Source organism: Coptis chinensis, chromosome 7, assembly GCF_015680905.1.
Source record: "Coptis chinensis isolate HL-2020 chromosome 7, ASM1568090v1, whole genome shotgun sequence".
Taxonomy (NCBI): Eukaryota; Viridiplantae; Streptophyta; class Magnoliopsida; order Ranunculales; family Ranunculaceae; genus Coptis; species Coptis chinensis.
The window spans coordinates 69,522,662-69,531,816 of record NC_141462.1 but is presented as its reverse complement, the minus strand read 5'-3'; positions in this window follow the sequence as shown (position 1 = coordinate 69,531,816).

Genomic DNA, 9,155 nt, shown 5'->3' with positions numbered 1-9,155 from the left:
ATATATATATTAAAGAATAAACATAGTAATCTAGGAAGTCTCGAATCGATCAGTAAAAGACCTTTCGCTAAAAACAAATTTTCTAACCTCCGTTGTAAAAATTTGTTTGGGGGGGTGTTCGTTAAATTTCCGTCCTAGAACGTTTATGTCCCATTACAGTTGCTTAGGCCGTTTAATTGTATTACGATTCGGGTTGACATAATCCATGATTTTAGAGTCCAATTGTTCGCATAACGTATGTCATGCACGCACTTCGAGGTGTTTTACACTATCTTATATGCCATCCACGGTCGGAATAGAGTGTTTTATGGATCATTGGATTGGAAATTCTCTCCTGATCATTTCCATATCTCATTCGCAAAAATTCGGACAGGTAACGAAGCGGAAATTTTGATTTGAAGTTTCGCGAAAAATCGAAAAAAATCAAAAATTTCGATTTGGGCTTGGGCCCAACCCGCGCCCACCGACAGCGCGACCGCGCCCTTACCTTAGCCAACAGTCGCGATCTTCTTCTCCATACCGCCATTAACGCCCAAAGCTTCAACAAAACCTAAAACAAAATCAAATTAAAAAGAAAACGAAAATTAACCCAAGCCCAAAATCAATACCCAACCCAAATCAACTCCAAACGCGCCCTACCACCACCTCCACCAAATTAAATAAGCAAAAACCACCGGAAATTCCAAATTTTGGTGCTGCCGCGCCACCACTCCACCACCACCACTGTTACTTCAGTCGGTCGATTTAAATCCCACCACCACATCCCATTTAAACCCCCACTACATTCCAAACTTCCAATGGCTCAACAACGCCGAATTTTACCAGAGCAAGCTTTTACCGGCGACCACTTCGCGTCGTTTTACGGTGATGAAATGATCAGTCGAGACTGGAATAGCTTGTGGTACTCGACTGAAGCCTATTACCACGAGGACTTAGTCAGATGGTTCTACAATACGAGGGAGTTGGAAGGGACTAGGATTTTTGTTGTGGTGGCGAAGGAGGAAGGAAGTGACGATCGGGGTTGTTGGTTGAGATTCTAGGCATCCCGCCTAGAATCCATCCGATGTTACCACGCAGAGTCCCAACATAATGGGGTAGAGCCATTGATGAACGAGACAGTTATTGGAGGGACTACAATGCGAGATCGCATTGTGTTCGACAAGCTTCCTTTAGGACCAACCAACCGGCCGCAGCTCGGTGGATTGGTGGAACGCCCCGGGAAGGGAGAAAGTCAGCGACATCGGCCCGAACTACCTCCATATCTTATGGATACTCCGGGAGCGTAAGTACGAGTTACAGATCTTGGAGTTTCGCTAGCATGATTAGGGGAGTAGGGAAGTCCGTTTGCCCCTCTCCCCCGTGTGTTGATAACCAAGATCATGTTGAAGTTGAGAAGCAGCTTCAGCGCCTCGATAGGACTTACATCACCCTACACCGTAACCCACGATCTATAGGGGAGTGTGTCCAACGAGTGTGGAGGTTGGCTGAGGATAGAGAAGAAGAAGAAGAGGTGGTGGAGAGGAGAATGCCGAGGAGGCCGGGGAAATCGGAGAATGCCTCGGGAGGATGAGGGGATTTGACGTGTTTTGATCGCGGATGCCTTGAAGAGGTGCTGGTCGATCGCGAGAATGCATGGTTGTGATTCATCGTGGCATCGCGTTAAACCAACACTATCTCGCGAAGACCTCCGGACTAGACGAACAACGATGCATCATAACCCGGTGGTCCGTACCCGAGAGAGAGGCGAGAGGTGGGAACAGATGAGGGCGAGCTAGAAGCTCCGGCCAGCCCGATTCGGGAGAGATGCTTACACGATTCCCACCTCACGGGGACTCTCCTTCCGAGGACACACCATCGAGGGCACGAGCGTCGTCGCCGAAGGGCGAATGGTGTTGGCCCATCAGAGCCCGTGGCAGCGATCCGGGACCGTGTGCCCTCCGCCCGACCAGGAGGAGTTAGGGATAACATCGTTTGATGTTTTATGTTTATTTGTAGTTTCATTATTGTTATTTATTTTAATGTAAGTTTATTTCCGTAATTTGAATTTTGTAGTGAAATGTATGTACTCGAATGAAAATTTTAATATAATGCGGTTTATTTTTATTATGCGTGGTTGTCTCATATTGATCCCACCTTCCCAAATTGTTTGGGGTGGTTTTATCTATTCCAAAGATGATTTTTAGATAACCCTCGTGTTAGAATTTATTATGAGTCAAGGTGAAAATATGGCCGTTTAGGCATATCCGTGAATAAGTATAAGGGTAGGATGAAATCTAGATTAAATAGGTAGATTCTATCATAAATTCAACCTAAAAGATACTAGGTTTGAATTAGAATCAAGATAATGAGTTGTTTCCATTTTTGGGTTTGGAAATTTTAGGATTTCCGAAAATTGCCGTAATTAGTTTTGGCAACTTTCCGATCCGTTTTAGCAACTTAAAACCTATATAAACTTCATACATTCTACACTCACAACTCACACTACACCTAAACTCCATCACTCACCTTTCACTCCCACGATTCCCACGTTTCGGCTCATTTTCCGAAGTTTCAAGAACTCCGAAAGACTCATTCTCTAGGCGCTTTCGGCATATGCATATTTTTTCTAAATTTTTCGAGCGCGAAACTAAGCCGAGCGCGACCCGCGCTCAAACACTGGAAATTCCAACTACTCATAGAGCGCACTCGCGCCCTGACTTCCGTGGACCAGAAAATTTCCAGTTTTCTGCGGGTAGTATCCGGATCATTCGCAGCTATTCCAGAGCGTAATTTTGAGATGACATCTCCAACACTGATACCGGAACAGTCTTTCAAAGATTTGTTCCAAAGCACTACTTATGGTGCTTGGTTTAGCGAGGAGATCACATACGTTGGCTGGGAGCCGCTTATGGTAAGACCGGATGCACTTTATTCTCCAACACTAGCATCTTATTTTTACGATAACTGCATTTTCTTTGAAAGACCAGATGGAGAACAAGTGTTCTCCATCAACATTGATAATGAACCAATGGAAATTACCAGGTTCTTGCTAGCATTTGTTCTTGGACTTGCTATGCCCGCTGAAATACAAGACCCATGGTGTTATTGGGTAGATAATATGTATGTCTACACTTATGAGTTTTGCATGAGTCGATGGGCGGCATTTTTCATATCGAGGACCAAGGGGACTATAACGCCGCTTTTGTTAGCCGTCCATGAACATAGGAACTGTTATGTTTTGGATCATGCTAAACATTTTAGGGGAATGGCGTTTTTCTTACGTGAATGATGCCACTTGCGGCAGCGTTTTCCTTGCTTTAGCCACGGGGCGTATGTGTCATGACCTTCCCGAACCTTAATGTCTAGTTTAGCTCGATCCCATAGCATGAGGCATAAGTTCCTTCTTATGCATGTTCTAGTTTCCCCGTATTATGCTATGTTTCTTTCCTATTTTTGTACACGCTTTCACGGATTGGATTACGGCCCATTAATCGCATCGCACCCACCAATAGTATTATTCGATCTTTCCGTTACCTAATCGACTTGGCAAGGGTGGAGGATACAACCTCATCAGGTTGCACCCTACACCCCGTCAGACCAAGTGGCTCTTAATAGGTTAGCAATAATAGATGATAAATGGCGGGAAGCCTGACAAATTATCATGGCATGGAAGGACACAAAGGAACCTCACTTCTTTATGGAAGAAGAGGATGAGGAAGATGATGAGTAATGGAGATAAGGTAAGTTTTCATTCTAGTTAGTGTCTGCTTATGTCCCAAGCAATTTCATTCTTCTTAACCCCATAATGGGTAGAACTTCATTATAGAGTTAAGGCCGTTTTTATTTCCTTTATTAGTACGCTCTAACTTTGTTTTGCAGATGTTCCTCGATTTCACACGTTTCAATGGTATTTTTCTTACCCTCTTTATTTACAAATGCTTTGAGGACAAAGCATGCTTCTTGTTTGGGGGCATAGAAACACGTGTAATTAAGGCATTTGTTAGGATATAGATAGAGTTAATATGCATTTGTTTTCTAGTTAAAATTTTAAAAATTCAAAAATATAAATAAATAAGTTCATGCTATACACTTAGGAATAGTGGTATTGTTTTCCTTTTCTATTCTCTTAACAATCTAGAAGTCTCATGTAGCTTTTGCATTAGAATAATTGTTAGAAACTTAGGTTAATATGTAGGTAATAATCTTTGCATCTATCTATAAATATATTACATTAGTATCTATGATTGTTAGCAGTAAGTTTCTGAAATCTAGGCTAGAGTACTTATTCTACAAATCCTGTGAGAATATAGCCTAAAGCCTTATATGAGCGAAACATTTGAGAAATGACACAAGGGAGAAGTAAAATCCGGATAGAGAAATCACACGTCCACTTGCTTGATCACTATGCCATATCCTAAGCGAGAATTTAGGCCCTCTTTGGATCGATATAGCCAAAAATTCAAACCTATGAATTATTTCCCGCTAGTCGCCCCTCTGAGCCTTTCTTTAGCCTTTCATAAACCACAATCCCTTTACCCTGTTACAAAAACAAAAAAAAAATAAAAAAATAATTCAACCTACCCAATTAAGATAAGTCTGAGAATAGAATGAGGAAGAAAGAAGAAGAGAAAAACACATTAAAACAAAAGTTAGTTAATTGCTTCAGAAAATAAAGAAAAGAAGTTTCCATCCAAAGAAAAGAAAAATAAAAATAGAAATAAAATAAAAACTCCAAAAAAAAAAATAATAAAAGGGAGTCAAAAGCCAAAGTAAAGAAAAAGGAAAAAATATGGCTAAGGATGGAAACAAAGTATAGAAGCAAAAGAAAATAACAAGGTTTTCTCTAAGTTACATAATATGAAGACTCTATTATCTCAGACTTGTCCTTTTGAATATCCATTTCCTTCCTTCTTAAACCATCTCCTAATCCCTGCAACACCTAATAAAGACCTCTAGCTCAATTAGGAATAGGTTAGTGTGATAGTAAGTGGCAGATGTGTTTGATCGACTCCGGCTTCCTTGTTGTCATTGAGATTGTAAGGTAAAGTGTGCCCATCGCTTGTACTAGAGTAGCAAAACTTGAGTGGAAAAATCAGAGTGTTGTATCTTGACTATTATTGTGAGAACCTACTTAAGGACGCTATTCCGAGTTTCAGAAACGGACCTACTATTGCATTTCATAGTATTACTCATTGTATATATTTTTATTGTAGATGATTATTTATTATGCATATATTAGCTTAGGTTTCAACTTGATTACTCTATATGCATTGCTAATGAGAGGTATAGATAATTTGGAGCATGAATAAGGAAAAAATAATGTTATTTCTTAGTCGTTGTAGTATAGATGAAGTTTGTGAGTACCTTCACTGGAAAACTCTCACGAGGCTATAACTCGTCCACTAGGGAATTCCTAGTGGTTTAAGGCCTTATTGCAGATGGTCAATGCAATCACACTCAGCGAAACGAGAGTAGTTAGAACTCCATTTTTGGTCACTTATTCTAATTTCTCATCTTTGCTTGAGGACAAGCAAAATGCTGTTTGGGGGTGGTTTGATAAGAGCCCAAAACTGTAGTTTTAACCCTGTAACAGACATACTTTTAGACCAATTATGTGAGTAATAATTAAGAGTTAACACTGATTACGTGTTTTTATGCATTTCAGGCTTCAAAGTCCATTATGTGCAGAAATGTGCCACTTTAGCGAGATAAAGGAGCAAAGGTCAGGTTACTAAGGAGTTCCATGATTAAAGGTCAAGATTCAAGAAGACAAAGCCTTTCTAAAGCCCGGTCAAAAGCTGAAAAGTCGACGCTGGCGTAAACAAAGACACAAAGTCGCCAGAACTTCCGGAGGCCGTATCTTTGGACTCAGACCTCGGAATGGGGCCTACCTTATGTAAAAACGACCGGCTCGGAAGGAGCTTTCCAATGGTCTAAGCTGTGATCCAATCAGAGGAGCAAAAGTGGATGAAAAGTCTGTTGAAGCCAACTGTAGCTGAATAGGCCTTTTTGGACTGAAAGAATTGGGTTTTGGGCCTGATTCTCGGGCCCAAAACATGGCTCCAAGCCCATGCACGATTTTTGGATCTGAAAGTATAAAAACAAAAGCTTAGCTCTTTGTTAATGGTAGATAGTTAATGGTAGATAGGTTAGAGTAAAAAGTAGCCATTAAAATAGCTTCTAGATCTAGTTTTTATTTAATTATTTTTAATTAAGTTTAATTTCAATCCAATTCTTGTTTTAGATTAAACTATTAGAATCATTACTCTTAATTAGTTTGGTTAATAAAATAGCTAGTTGTTAAATTTCGATTCTTGTCATTTACATTTGTGTTAGATCTGATTCATTTATTACTTGTTATTCAATTCTTAGTTATTAATTAGATTTTAATTATTGTTTAATTTAGATTAGTAAATTTCAATTCTTTATATCATGTTTAGTTTAAATTTAATCGGAAATGATTAAGTAATGATTCTCGCTAAACCTCCATTAGAGGGGTTTAGAAGCTTTGATGAAAGCTTGATTCGACTATCGTAGAATCGTCGTAATTTCCTTTCCACTCTAGAAACGATTAGTTCACCATGAGAATGGGTTTAATCGCTCACATGCTAGTTATGAATTGGTAGGAATGCCATGTGTAATTAGGGATTAGGAAGAACCAATTGTTCTCTGGCGCATTCATTCGATTACTGACGATTAAATCGTTAATAGGATTAAGTCGAAGTTAAGGTGGAATCAATCCCCTCTAACTCCTTATCATAGAATCAACGTAGCATTCCCTTAGTTGTCCTAATAGTTGACTAGTGCATCTTGTGGGTAGTTGCATCGTAGTCTAGTTGCCTTTTCGTAAATCTCTCATTAGACTTAGAGATTGAATACTTATACTTAGAGAACATTAACATGCGGAAGGACTAGGAGTGGAACGAATCACTCTACTCCACTATATCTCATAGGATTGAGAGTAGAAATCTTTGATAAAGCTAATAGACTCGTAAATAAGTTTTAGTTTACTTACGTTTTGAGTTTCATCGTTCATTTCGTAGGTAGACTATTTAATTTTATCGTTTATTCAATTTTATGTTTTATCAGTCTACATAGACGACATGGTGGTAAAAAGCAAGAAAGCTGGAGATCACTTGGGCCATCTCGAACAAGCGTTCTCCATATTGAGGTGACCTCAGATGAAGCTTAATCCCGAGAAATGCCTCTTCGGAGCATCCTCCAGGAAATTTCTTGGATATAAGGTATCTCAACGAGGGATAGAAGCAAACCCATATTAGATTCAAGCATTCTTGGATATGCCAGATCCAAAAATGAAGAAGCAGATACATAAACTGTCTGGGATGGTGGCAGCTCTAAATGATTCATATCAAAAGCATCTGACAAATCCCGCCCTCTTCCTATAAATTCTCAAAAAGGGTGAACAGTTCTCATGGAATGAGCAATGCCACCAGGCATTCTCCACTCTCAAAGAATACCTCACAACATCACCCGTACTAGCAAAACCAATTGATGGAAAGACGCTGGGGCTATACTTGGCCGTCTCTGACTTTGCCATTAGTTCGGTTCTCTTCGAAGAGGAGTAGAACGCTGAAAAGCCGATCTACTTCACTAGTAAGATGTTATTACCAGCCGAAAAGAACTATTCCACATTTGAAAAGGCAGTACTGGCACTACTTTATTCCGCAAGAAAGTTCAGGCCATACTTCTAGGCGCATCCAATCAAAGTTCAGACTAATCTACCTCTGAAGAAGATCCTTCTCAAAGCCAACAAGACAACCCACATGGCAATATGGGCAGAAGAACTCGTGGAACACCACATAGAGATCACCTCGAGAACCTCACAGAAGGGACAAGTCATTGCAAATTTCTTAGCCGATTTCCCAGTCGACAATCTCAATTAGGAACCACTGGCCGACATCCCGACTGATAGGGTTATATACTAAAAGCATTACTTTTGTATTAACTCTAATTCTTTATATTTTGAATGAAAATCATATGGGAAAATGTTATGTATATTATATATGTTATTAGTTATATGCATGTGTCTAATACTTTATGTTGTAGATGATATGGTGTGAACACACAGAAGATCATATCATTAGTACTTTATGAAGTATAAGTAATCGTTCACAACCTAGATGGATTTAGATAAACCATTAGTACGGTTGTAGTATAATATGGTATTAGTCTATCTTGACTATAGGATTACACTAGTACACTTTGTGTGTATTGAACAAGACCAAGTGAGGTTGTTTCTCTTTATACTGACTGTGTAAGAGAACAAATGCCTCTGTTCTTATGGATGCTTGTCTTTCTAATCCGGATATAATAACGGGCACTTACATGCATTGTACATTGCTTTAAATCATCAATGAGTGAGATTCATTTGTGAATCAACAAACTCGATGGATTGGGTAATGACATTGTATGTAAGGTGTCTTTTGATTATAGAAGGAATCCGTCCCACAAAAGTCGGGTTGATGATGTCCCCTCGAGGAGCTCAAAAGATTGTCATGTAAACCCCGCGGTAGATTTATTCCGACATGACAATGAGGTTGAAAGTGGTACTACTCAAGGACATAAGAAGTTGATTAATGTAGTTGTCGTTAAACTTGACTTAATCAACGGACATTTGATATCTTAAACACGGGGAGATCAACGAGCATATAATATGGAGCCCATAAACGCTGACACGTAATTTGGGATTAGGGCGGTAGTGCAACAATGGCCTTTAGTGGAATAAGCCATTTGTTGACGGACTTAGGCCGTGTGTTTTGGGCGAAAATGGGAAGCCCAACCCTAATTTCTCCTTATGGTCCCTGTTGTAGCCTATAAATAGAATACTCTCTCTCTAGCCGAAATTCACTATTCACTGGTTCTGAAAAAGAGGCCGAAATTCACTATTCACTGGTTTTGAAAAAGAGGCAAGAAAAGTAGATATGAATTCATTTCTGATCTTGAGAGAAAGAAGGGGGTTGGTAGATCGTTGTCCACACAACTTCTAATCTATTCTAAATGAATACAACAGAAGATCAAGAGGTTGATTTCGGATTTCATAAAGCTTAGATTCTCAGAGTTATCTAAACCGATTATCAAAGCTATGTTTTCCAATCACAAATCGTGAGAACCCCATTGATTCCGTTGCGCGTGGTTCTCACAGTTTGTAGAAATAT